Source organism: Macrosteles quadrilineatus, unplaced genomic scaffold (genome assembly GCF_028750875.1).
Source record: "Macrosteles quadrilineatus isolate MER2022 unplaced genomic scaffold, UCM_ALF_1.0 Scaffold_9__3_contigs__length_116548681, whole genome shotgun sequence".
Classification (NCBI taxonomy): domain Eukaryota; kingdom Metazoa; phylum Arthropoda; class Insecta; order Hemiptera; family Cicadellidae; genus Macrosteles; species Macrosteles quadrilineatus.
This window is the reverse complement of record NW_026542602.1, coordinates 45,259,361-45,273,410: the sequence shown is the minus strand read 5'-3', so window position 1 is coordinate 45,273,410 and position 14,050 is coordinate 45,259,361. Positions and strand designations below refer to the sequence as shown.

At 33.8% G+C, this 14,050-nt stretch overlaps 1 protein-coding gene across 11 annotated transcripts in view; it reads left to right on the top strand.

Moving 5' to 3' along the window:
- The window catches only part of LOC129003810 (longitudinals lacking protein-like), a 586,728-nt gene that overhangs the window by 38,849 nt on the left and 533,829 nt on the right, over positions 1 to 14,050 (top strand). The window lies entirely within an intron of this gene.

Here is a 14,050-nt window from a genome sequence, read left to right as displayed (position 1 = left end):
AGTTTTTTCATAAGGGTAGGAACCTCTAAAGTTCTGTATTAAATCACATTTAAAATATTAAAGATACATTAGCTGTTAGATTTGTTTTGGTCTTGGTTTGTTTTTTGATTTTTTCTTGAGTTAACATTTTTATTCTACCTTAAGCCGCGTTTACACCAAAGTTGACAACCAGGTTTTCGATTAGTTTCGGAAACTTGTTGCTTTTTCTACAAAATGCAGCAACTTTTTCTGTCGTCAACTAGTGGAGCAACAACTTTTCTACTAAATTTTGGTTTCCCGCGGAGAGTCGGTAAGATCAAAGAAAGTTGACAACAAAAAGTTGAAGACTAGTTGCTACGCGCTTTGCGCAAGCAACTTGTTGAAAACTAGTGGAGAACTATTCCCCCTCCCATATTGTACACATATTGTAAATGTGTATCATTAAATTATGTTAATTATTATAATAGGGTAAATGTTAGCTATCTTTCTATTTAAATATCTTAATTACCGGTATGCCTAATAACTCTGTATGTGTACAGAGCTACACACCACGCCCGTGGTCTGATTTTGATTAAAATTTGTTTGTAGGTTAGGTACTAATCCATAATATCTCCAGGTATTTTTGAATTTTTAGAAATGTTTATTTTTAATTGTGATTTTTCCAAAATACGGAAAATTTGATCTTGAAATGGCCGACGGCATACTTGACACACTGTACTTATTATTACGCACCTATTCTTTGGCAACAAGTTTTCCACTAGTTGCTCTAAATTAGTGAGGAGCAACATTTAGTTGTCAACTTTTAGTTGTCAACTTTTGGTTGTCAACTTTGGTGTAACACGGCTATAGATGTCTTGTTTGCATCATGAGAAGTTACCGTACAATTGAAAATTTATCAAATAAGTTAATAACTCTTAGAAATCGCCAATTTGATCAAACTACATGGAGATAGGGAAAAAGTTAGCCCAACATAATATTAAATAGTTAGTACCAATATTTTATATTGCCTATTGTCTAAGTCTACTCACTGTGAATGCATACATTCTTCTATAAGAAACAAACATAAAATAAATCTTTTATTGATATCAATCGCTTATACTTTACACAATCCACCAAAAGCGTGAACTGCGATTATACAGCTACATGCTCAACTGTAATGCGTGATTGTGACATTTTGATTAGCCTATAGTATGTAGGAAAGGACCAAGGGCGGTCCTAGACATATATTTTGGGGGGGGTCACCGGGGGGTCCGGGAATAATTTGGAAATAACGTGCTAAAATGAGTGGTTTTTAAGCTATTTTGAGGACCTAGTTTAATGTGTTCAAGCTTCCCAGTTTATTTAAAGGTCAAAGAAATGTCTAAAAATAAACTTTTATAATGTCATGTTTTTGCATTATTGAGACTTGTGGTTTTAATATCAAAGGAATACCGCAACATTACAACACATTTAAGCATTATATTGATTTACGAAAACACCCTTCCAACTGGTGCCGATGTGCATGCTAAACAGAAAATGTCCAAAATCAGACCAAGATTTCAAAAAAGGGAACTTATTTTATCTAAGAAGTGTTTAAGAACTTGCACCAAACACGACTGCATTATACCTGCCCAGTAAGCAACAGTTAACCTATAAAGTACACTACCCAACTAACGTTGCGTCGGCGTCCCGTCACTGCTACCGCCTGAAGAATTGTTCTCAGTATTCTCATTTTTTTATACGCCAGTGTCAGTGGCATTTTACAAGGGGTCAACGTGAGAATAAAGTTTTTGTGCAACGTTTTTGTGGTTGTGTCGGGAAATAAATCCGTCCCTTCCACATCTAAGTCTGAGACACGACCATTTTGTTGTTGTTTTGTGGCTAGCAACATGCCTATTAGGTTGTGTTCTTAAATATGATATCACATATCAGGTACTCTAAATATGAATACTATTTAATATTGTAAGTTTTGAAATTTGCTGAGGTAATCATTGAATTACATTACTGTAATTACAAATTCCTAACGCTGAACTCAGATAAATTAATATTCAACTACCTTTCAAACTTTGACTATTGATACAACTTATTTTCTTTATCCAACACCCAATTCAAGTTTTCAATCATCTGGGTTAAAATGAATTATGACATTAAATGCCGAAAAATTAAATAAGAAGAAGAATGCAGCCGAACGTCGAACGCCAGCATCGATCACTGCCGTTGCCGAAAGCGTCCGTTGTCTGCCGATCTTCCCTACTCAACGTACAAAAGCATAGTCAGACTTGAATGATCCCAAGTTTTAGGTTAGGCTTTGTAATTATTAGTCCTTTCGTTCGCTTCAAGTGTAAAGACTACAACAAATTGAAATTTGGTAAAACGATTTGCAATAAAAATTATTAACGTTTCCCTGGTATAATAGTTTATGTATATAAAAAATATTTTGGGGGGGGGGTCATGACCCCCCTGACCCCCCCCCTGGGACCGCCCTTGGAAAGGACTGTAGTAAGGAGATTGTACTGATCAAAAACTTCTGATCTTCTTTCTTGAGCACTCATTATAAATAACTATAAAGTGATAGAAGGCAGGTGTCAAACCTTAATATAAAATAATAGATGCAACTCGATTGCAAATACTTTTTTGAAGGATAACCTGGAAACTTTAAATTGCACTGGGGCAGAGCCCAGATGGAATTTCTTGGAAACGCTTCTCATTGCACAGTATAATATGTACTGTACGTAAATTTGGATCGATAATATTGTTAAAAGTGTTATTTGTTGTGTTATGATTTAGCCATGATCGTACAAAATGGATACACAGTTTACGTTTGTACGTGTTTTGTGTTAGCCTCATTTTAGGGATGAAATTCAAGCCCCAGCCCGTACATCGCCTTTTCTCTGAAACCTTAGGGGGTAAAATTCCGGCAACCCGGGGAATCCACGCATAGTATGGACGGCATGGTATTCTATACAGGGTGATTTGTACTCAGTGTGACAAAAATTTTTTGATGTAAGTACAAAGTAAATGAAGTGTGATGATGCATATCAAATGTCCCAAGTCTCAAAATTAGCGTCCCAAAAAATTATTTTATGTTTTTCAAAAATAACCATGCTTTTAAACTTAATACTACGATTTCTCAATTACCTGTATATGTATTTGAGTAGATAATGTCATTTTCGTGTTCTAAATTAAATTTTGAACAAGAATAATGGAAAATGACGTAGGATCAGTTGTAAAAACTCCATTGTAAATAGATTCAAAGATAAAAATTATGATATTTGATAAACATTTTAAAAACAATGGTCTATTGCATTTTTCACACCCTGTATACAAGAAAGTGTCGGAATATGTTAAAAACTGCGCCATTTTATAAGCTTTCCAACGATATGCTACACTATTGAGGTTTAGATATTTTTTTGTTTGTTTCAGTGGTTTGAATACCAGAAAACAGGGAACGTTTTTACTGTTTTTACTGTTCAAGCTGAATCAAAAATACAACTTTTGCTTAATACATGCCGACTTTCTATGTTTTAAATGTTAAAGACACCATGCTTTGTAGTCTTCAAACCATTAAAGCGTACATAAGCAGACATAAACCTCAATAGTGTAGCATATCGTTGGAAAGCTTATAAAATGGCGCAGTTTTTAACATATTCCGACACTTTCTTGTATACAGGGTGTGAAAAATGTAATAGACCATTGTTTTTAAATTTTTTATCAAACATCTTAATTTTTATCTTTGAATCTATTTACAATGGAGTTTTTACAACTGATCCTACGTCATTTTCTATTATTCTTGTTCAAAATTTAATGTAGAACACGAAAATTACATTATCTACTCAAATCCATTTACAGGTAATTGAGAAATCGCTGTATTGAGTTTAAAAACATGGTTATTTTTGAAAAACATAAAATAATTTTTTGGGAAGCTAATTTTTAGACTTGGAACATTTGTTATGCATCATCACACTTCATTTACTTTGTACTTACACCAAAAAAATTTTGTCACACTGAGTACAAATCACCCTGTATATTCCTAGATTTTTACATGACTTTTGTTATGTTAAATTTGTTATTTTGTAATGTATGCAGTAAGCAGGTTACAACACACACAACATTGTTAAATCTTGATGAGATATTTGTTGTTGTTGTGCATCCAAAATCTACATGCTTTTTCAGAAATCCAAATTATTATTAAATATTTTTTGTTATTATATGTACAACACTTTGTTAATTCTATTATCTGTTATTGTTGTTACGTTGCTATCTTGTTGTTATTATTTTTTGTTATAATGCTATTTTGTTCAATGGTTATATGTAACTTCTCTTTATTTCCAATGCAATTAATTGTTATCTTTTCTGTTCATGTGCTTAAAACACATATTATTTTGTAAATGGAGTATAGTTTGAAATAAATAAATAAATAAACAACCAAACCAGTGCTTGCAATATAAGAAAGCGTAATTAGGGACGAAGAAATAAAAATAAGTTTCTTATATTTTGCAAGAGATACACTTTTTGCATCTTTATTTTTAAGGGTTTCTTCCAAAACATTGAATTTGGACATGCCTCAGGTAGTAGGTTATTTAAAGAATTTTAGCTTTATTAAGAACTTTCAGTGTTATACTGTGACAAATAACTCGGAAGCATTGTTAATTTTCACATACACAAATAATGCGCTATCTTGTCAGTCTGTCGAAAACTAACTAGATTGTTGAACCCCTAACATTAAACGTAATGTTTTAAGTTAGGGGTTTGAAAATCTAGAAAGCAGTAGATTTGTCGACACTCCAGTACCATAATGAACTTACAAAGCTATACATTGACATAAACAAATATCTGAAGTATTTTTTTTTACGTCGACGCACAAATTAAATATAATGTTAGTATGTTTTAAAACAATCTAGGAAGGAAAAATGAGAAAACCAATGTCGATTGGGTTCCTGTACTAAGAACTACAGTTTGTTGATCGCACTAGTCTTGAATCTTGACTCAGTATACTCAACTGACCCTTATAATCCGCTCTAATGATCGTGGTGGTTCAAGTATTTCGTGACGGTTCAATATTTCCCACAAGACTACAAAGAGGTCATTGCAGTGTTATATGCTAAACGACCTTGAATTTGAAAATCTGCAGGGATAGCGCTGGGTTCACAACGATATGGTAGGCATACGGTTAAGTATCGATCGTCGTAGTATGAAAAGAACTACTATCGAATATCGTAAATCGATTGGATTCCATAGCGCCAACCAACCAAAACGTAAACAAACAAGTTTAGCTGCTAACTCATGTTTTCAAATTTTATTTTATTTATATAAACGTCATCATACTTACTTATTGTTTAATGTAAAACAGATTGTAAATAAAACTTTGTTAAAAAACCAAACCAACCAACACCGGCAGACAGAAGAGAGACAGAGACAACAAAAACTAATAGCACTAGCCTAAAAGAAGAGGAAAATATTTTATTTAATTATTTAATTTATTCCAACTTTGTTCCTTTTGATTAGTTTCAAGGTGCATGGTACAATATTACAGTATGGAGGAAATATGCAAAGGACATCTAAACGCAAACCTTTTAAAAGTAAGGGGGGCGGTAATTTATCTGGCGTTAAATGCGTAAGTTACTGGAATATTAATTTTACAATTCATCCGTAATTTAAGTTCTTATATATTCATCATGCTGGTTATCAGCCTTACTGTACTGTAATTGGATAATAAACATTTTCATTGGAAAATTTTATGCCAGGTTCAGATATTATGTTGTACTTATTTATTTGCATTCACTCTCACTGTAATATTGTGAATTAAATTATGGCCTTCCGTCGTCAAGGCCACATTATGACGTTTGACGACAGACATAGGAGTTTGGAGCAGCGAGCAGCAGAAGCCACCAAGGCAATTAATACTTACTTCCACCGTTAAGTTTACTTAGTGAACAATAGTTTACTTCCACCATGAGACAGCCGGTGAGCCAGAGCCGATACTAAAAAGTCGATGTCTGTCATCCGGTAGAAAACAAGCTCGCTATTTAACCGAATGCCTACCATATCGTTGTGAACCCAGACCTATCCAACGCGCAGACCGGTCTGGGACCACGACCACTCACTCAGACAGTGAACCCTCGGGCCAAGGCCAGAGTCGGACTCGGACTCGGATGCTGAAGATAGGTAAGCGTATACACTACTTTACTATTGTACACAGGCCCAGACTTGGGGTAGGCCTCCAGTATGAATATACGATTATATACACAATATAATGTGTCTGACTTAAACTATCAAGCAATGTAATGGCGAAATAATATTTAATCCTGTTAGAATATCAGTAGGTCCTATGCTGCATTTTTGTATAAAGTAATTTTATACAGGGTGTTTCCAAATTGTCTGTACATATTTTGTGAACTTGTTCCTTGGGCTAAGACAAACATAAAATGACACATAAGTATGGGTCTAAAATGCCTAGATTTCATGCAATTTAGTAGTACTTACATATTGTTTATTATTTGTTATTTTACAGAGCAGTATGGTAGTCCTATTAGCCTAAATTGTGTAACCGAATGTAGAAAAAACTGATAACTCGGTTTATTGTCATTCGATATTAATAAACAAGGTCTCATTTGATTTGGATTTAAATTCTCTATCTTTTTGAATTGAAAAAATCTCAATACTTACGTTTTTCACGAAATTTGGTATTAAAGATTTTTAACAGCCGCCATATTGAGACGGTTTGAGATATTGGAAAGAAACTTTGTAAGCTCTTTTTACCTACTACAATACATATTTATACCAATTTTTAAATTTCTATATTGAAAAATGCACAAGGTATAAAATAATACTTAAAAATCACAAAGAGAAATCTAGGCATTTTAGACCCATACTTATGATACTTATATGGCATTTTATGTTTGCCTTATATTATTAGCCCAAGGAACAAGTTCACAAAATATGTCCAGACAATTTGGAAACACCCTGTATTAGAGAATTTCCCTATAGGGAAGTACAGTAGCTATTACCGTAGGTCTCATGGTAAGACCTAAGACCGGGACCGATTTACTTTTTAATTTTGATGTCCCCAGAGGCCAAAAACACCATTATTCAAACTTTTAAGCTTAAAAAAATAAATAATTTAGTATATCAAAGTATTTTTGTACGGTGATTGGTTACGGAGAACATTCTGTTAATTTAAAATTCCCATGTTATTCTTATGGAGAATATTGTAAAATGTTGTAGTTGGCTTGTTTATGGATATGTATTTTGATTAAACTTGGTGGATTTATTTATTTTATACTAAGCTATTGATACTTTAATAAAAAAACACACTTTATTAGTTTCACTGTAGCAGCTAACCTAGGTACTCGTTAAACATAAATGTTAATTTAATAGATTAATTGAAAATAAATCCAGGCAAATGGAAATTCGCTTAGTCGGCAGTTTTGCTGCAGCGGGGGTATACTATTTTAACACTGTTCAAAATATTTTCAATGTTCGATTTTATAGTATGTTGTAACTGTATTTATTTCAATTCAATATACCACATAAGCAGGTATCTTGCAAATTCCTTTGCAATCTATACTACATTAAACCATGGACAATCCAACACAAGTAGACTTCTCACCTCATTTTAGCGAATTTCCCATATAGGGAATAAGCTATTACCATATAGTACTCATGGTAAGACCTGGACGCGGGACCAGTTTACTTTTTCGTTTTGAGGTCCCTAGAGGCCAAAACACCTTCTGTTCAAATTCATATATATATATATTTTTAATATGTGTCCGTTAGCGCGATAACTCAAGCAAAAATCAGCCGATTTTGATGAAATTTGGTACAAACATGTAAACCTAAGTTTATTCGAACGAGTTCCCGAACCAGCATGATCGGACTATGGGAACAGGGGTTTATGGGGGGTTTTATGGGGTAAAAATTGGTTTTTCCCATTTTTGACCCTTGAAACTTAAAATTTAGCAATTTCTTTCCATACCATTTTGTAGAGCTTAAAAAAAACAAATAATTTAGTATATTGAAGCGTGATTATGTTCCTAATGGTTACGGAGAAAATTCCAAAAATCTGTAAATTTAAAATTCCCATGTTATTCTTATGGAGAATAAGTAAACTGTTGTAGTTTGCTTGTTTATGAACATATTTTGATCAAATTTGGAAAATGCATTAATTTCATACTAAACTATTGCATTTTACAAGAAAAAATACCTTTTTACCCTCCCTGTTGCAGCGAACCTAAGTACTCGTTAAAATAATGTTATTTAAATAGGGAACAAATGGGATATTTTTAAGGAGACATTTTAGTGTAAATCCAGTCAGACAAATGGAAATTCGCTTAGTCTGCAGGTTTGCTGCGGCGGGGGTATTTTAAATATATTTTAGTTTGGTAAGGCATTTCCCTAGAGAACAGCCATACCTTAAATCTGACACCAAAATTATAATTTTATAACGGGAAGGTGTTGCGGTCATATGTTTAACATTAGTCTTATTGGACTATCATCAAGGTCGGTGAAATGAGAATGCAACAACTTTGAGAGCTTTATTCTATAAACACTTGTGGCAACAAACTTGGCGCTTTCCCTGATTGTAGCAACATCCACGATGATTTATCGCTATTTTGGATATTTTTGGTGGTGCTCTTATATAAAAATCGCCCCAAAATATGTGGGGATTTGCTACAATCATCTCAACAATTCGTGATGATTCCCCACCATCACAGCAGTTACGTAATTATTACTTACTGCAGAATCCGCGAAAATCTCTCTTGATCACGGCAACACATGTGATAATGTCTTCGATCGTGGCAACATTAGTTTATCTTCCAAACGATTACAATCATCATGTGTAAAATAAAACACAACCGGGCAACTGCAGCAATCGGGACAACACCTGTAATGATTTCACACAATCGCAGCAAACCCGCGATCGTCTCCAGCGAAGTCGGGAAACATTTGTGTAAAACTCTAAAAAATAAGGTCTTCCAAACGATCACAATCATCATGTGTAAAATAAAACACAACCGGGCAACTGCAGCAATCGGGACAACACCTGTAATGATTTCACACAATCGCAGCAAAACCCGCGATCGTCTCCAGCGAAGTTGGGAAACATTTGTGTAAAGCACTAAAAAATAAGGTCTGCTTCTAAAAAATGATAAAACACTTTTACAATCTATATATATAAGATATATAATACGCTAAGCCGATTTTTGTAAACAGAACGCCTCCCACATCCACATTTTTGGACAGATTTTAATTCTTAAGGCTAAAAAATAGCCCTGATCTGTACCTGTAGTTTTGCAAAGTGTTTTTCATTTTTTGAAACCTTTATTAGTTTGGGCAGGAATTTTCTCCCTTAAGATTAACATGGGGGAATCTGTAAACTTTGTTTGTATCCACTAATTTGAGAGAACGGCTGGGCGTAGAAACTTGGTAGAGGTGTCCAAAGAAAGGTCTTGGTCTGTAGGTGAGTTATCAAAAGAAAACGAAGTAAATTCCCTTAGGGTTCTGCCCCAGAAGCCTTTAAAGTTTCCTTCCCAGATTTGTTTACATTTTGGCCATGTGGATAGTACTTTTTCAATGAATTTTTAAATAGTATTTTAAACAACACACATTTATTTGGAGTTACTGAATCCTCCAAAAGAAGTATTTGCAATGTTATTTTCTGATTTTAAATCCTTTTATCACAGTAACTCTTACAATTATTTCTTATTGAACTATCTTATATCTATTTTACGGGTTGGTGTCTGCATTTTTCACCACTTTTGCCTATATTTTATCTTATTATTCTAGACAGGTTCATGAGATTATTGTCATACATGTTATCAATCATTGGATGAATCAATCGATTGTGTAATGCAATACAAAATAATACTATTGCTGAGTTGCAGAAGGGCAAGATGCCCATTTGAGCCGTGTACATATTTTGTTAAATTAATAGTAGTCTAGTTTACAGCAACTGGATAAACCATTTTACAATATTTATGTAGAAATATATGAATGATTTAGAAAGTCATTAAGCTGAAAATTTTCATCTTAAACTAAACTGCAATATACTGCAGACTTTTCAGAGAAGTTACTTCGATGTATTCATTCAGCTTAGTGAAAGCATAATATAGATGTGTATACAAATAAGAACTTGAACTCTTAGAGAGCCTTTGAATGTGATTAGACTAACGAAAAGTGTTCTGCATGTTTACTAGCCCTACTCAGCAACAAAACCCATTTAATTTATCTCTAAAAATCTTCTATATATTAATAGGCAAGCATGTTTCTTAAAAACCTTTTTTCTCAGCTCGTGTGCATCGTAGGGAAAATCTATGCATACTGTTAGGAAGCTATTTTCCTGTAGGTGTGCAGAATCCCTTTATAAATTAAAATAGGCTCAAAAATAAGCACAAAAAATGAATTTAAAATTTTGAAAGATTTAACATGGATATTATGAGTTGCCATGCTGGTGACGAAATAACAACGAAATATAAACAGAAAATCAAAACAAATGGAAGAAACTCCAATCACATGTTCTATTCAAAGTGTGGAAAGAAAATAAAGAAGTCTGTACATTAAATATTTTTGGTCGAGTTTCGACCACTGGACGACCTCTAGTATATTATTAAAGTGCACTGAGCAGCAGCTTAAAAAAATGCTCAAACTCGCATTGTGACATTTATAATTCGGCTTATATTTCTCCAACAGATAATTCATGTGCAGAAGAATTTTATTTTGCTCTTACCGTGTCTAACAGCATCCAAACACAGACACCTAGCCTAAAATGGTACCTACATATCTTGACAAATTATTTGCGGTGACCTATATTACGGACCGTGGCCCACTGGGTTAGTAACATTATTGAAAATAACACGACATTTTGGCTGTAAAAAATGGCTCAATGAGTAAATACTATATAAGCAGCTACTGTCATTACAGAAAGGCCATATTCCTTTTAAACTAGATCAGATCATCCTTTATAGGATACGGTGTTTAACAATGCATGTAAACGTCAATATTTATGTAACAGCCAATTTACAATATTTTTTTTGCTTTTCGGAAATGCCACATTGCTATGTCATTTGCATTATTTGTTGCCAATGAAGCTGCACGACCATATAAACGAGGAGGCCTGTGGATTCCTTTAAGAAGAAAACGGTAAATTTAATCTGTCGTTAATTTATGGTCATTGTTATTGTTATTATATTGTTACGTAGGTACTGTTATCATATTGTTGTTATTGTCATAATTTGTATATTTGTCGTCTTGTTATTGTTACTATTTGTTGAAGTCTATTATTGTTATCTTTTTTGTAAAAGTTTTAAGTTATTGTTATTCTTTTTTCAAAGTCTTTATTCTTCATTTGTTATTGCTTCTTAAAAATGAAATGTTACGACTTTGCCTTTTTTGAACTAATTTGAAAATTTGATTGTTTGTTGGATGTAGTTGTTTTTCAATTCATTCTGTGTATAAATCAAACTGTGAAACTGGACATTGTTTTCAACGCTATCATATCTGTAATACTTTTGTATTGGTGTATCGCCGTTTGTAATAAATAAATAAAAAAAGGCCCCTAACAGTTCAAGAATAACAGCCAACTTCACTTCAAGTATATTCCACTACACCTAACATTCCGCAGAGAGATTATATTGACTACTTTATGTAGTTGATAAGGCTCGTACAACTCCAACTAACTGACATCCCCCATGTCAAGGAATTCCAGCTTTAACAGTAACCCCACAACCAATTTTTCAAATCTGTGCTAGAGGGTTATTTACTCCTGCTGCCTGGGTGCTGTATTCATTAAATACACTTTTTTTTAAACTATTCAACTATACAAATCAACTAAATAATTAGCGAATTTGATTGATAAAATAAAATCAAAACGAAATCATCTGTTTCAGTTATAAACTTCACACAACTGTATTTTAAAGAAGTAGGATTGCCGATATACAAATTATTTATTTTCATTTTAGGGTTCATTCTGGGGGGGGGACTATCTCCCTAATCCCCCCAATAGTTACGCCATGGATTAAAATTTCGGGCTCTTTTCATGTGCTCCGGTTACGCTACTGGTTTGGCGTATGCTTATGCCCTATGGTATGTTTAATGCTTTAACGATAAGATGCCATTTGACAATGTCAATTGCTTTTGTAGAGCTGAAAGACAATAAAGAGATTTGATTTCAAGTTTTGATGTAGATACTGGGTAATATCACGAATTGTGGATATTTATAGGCATGCACTGTGGATGCGATACTCCCTGGTGTGGATTAACGTCCGCACGGGTGAGTACTACGACTATTCGCAGTACTATCCTGATAATTAGACCAATTCGTATATACCAAGGAAAAAAAGTGGTTCGGATTCCACTACAAACTGTAGGTCCCTTAGTCGCCATTAGCTGTATGGGCTATTAATTAACAGCAGTGTCTAAGGAATATGTCGGTCTTAGTCACTAATAAGACTACAAGATCGCGCCACTCATCATACACTCATCTCCATTCATACTTGGCTTAAAATACCTACTTTGTATGGTCGCCATTTCAAAACAAAAGTAAAAAAAAGTTAGAGTGAAAATATCTTATTTCCGATAAAAGATTATCGACAATGAACCAATTTAAAAACCTAATAAATAGCTTATTCTCTATATTGGAAATTCGCTTGAACAAATAAAAAACAAATTGTTCGAGTTGCCAACTCAACATAAATAATAACCAATAATAACAAGATAACAATCAATGTAAAATACAACAAAAATCAAGTAGGCTAATTATTCTACGCTAAGAAACCAGATGCAACAGGAAATCATAAATTGATAATAGATTTGCATGTCTAAAACAAATTAAGTAATTGAATTGCGAAAAAAGAAAATAGTCCCAATTTCGACACTAGTTTAGTCGGCAATCACTTATCTCCTAAGCAACATGATTATTGCGCAATTTCTAAAAATAACTATTACGTAATTTTCCCCTATATCCCCACCACTAACTCCGAAGCGGAAGCGAACTTGGAGGAGGTCTGTTGTCGACTGAAAAATACAGCGCTGTGATTGGTCCGCTCGCAACGTCTGTAAAACGCATATAAGGCAGCGCGCAACTCGGCTCCGTTCAGTCGGTTTAGTGTCTTGTGCTTCAATAGGACCACTTGGTAGCATCGCTTCAAAATCGTTGGTGAGTACTAAAATTATCATAACATAACCTCACTCAGTCACTCGCGGGAGTTTGACCTTCACTTTTAGCCGCTCGGTCTCAGTTCAACTCAATACGTTTCGAATCGTTTGTGTTTGTGCTAGGCACTCCAAACATAACCTCACTTTTAGCTTCGGGTTCGTTCGGCAACCATCGCGAGCGTTTCAGGGCAGGAATTGGACTAGCCTACTGCGCATGCGCCAGAAAGAACCAATTCAGTTGTATTTGGTCTTCAACGAGTCGACTCAGGAGTCATAACTTACTAGTTCAGTTCAGTTTCAGTTCTGCTGTTAGCTACCTCTGTGACGATTGACGACTTGAGTCAGTCATCTCTGTCACCCCCATCATCCGTTGCATTTTAAGTACCTATTCGGTACTTTAATACTGACTATGGGAATTGACTAAAAATTGAGTTTTCCCATTTTTTACCCTAAAAACATTGTTTTTTGTATTTTTCAAGTTATTTTGTAATACTTGACAAAATTAATAATTTAAACTTAATATGTTCAGAATATACCATGAATATTCCAGAATATTCTGAGAATGTTCTCCAGATTTCTAGGCTATATAAAAATTTTCTTAGAATATTTTTTATGAATGATCTGAGTATATTCAAGGAAATTGCCTGGGATGTTGAGAATGATCTCAAACATTTTAGAAAAATTCCAGGAAATCCTATTATTTTTCATGTTGTATTTAAATGTTATACACGGTATATACAAGTGAGTTAACAAATTTTTAGATTTTCTCGAATTTGATGTTGGCAGATATTGATTGCAGTCCATGCCCTGGAATTTGAGTGGAGCAGAATCATTTCAACTATAAAATAAATTGAAACACCATCCAGAGAAAATATAGGAAATAAGGTCAACGATATTTGGTATCAAATTAAACTTACCAAATTCAAAATAAGAGTTTTTG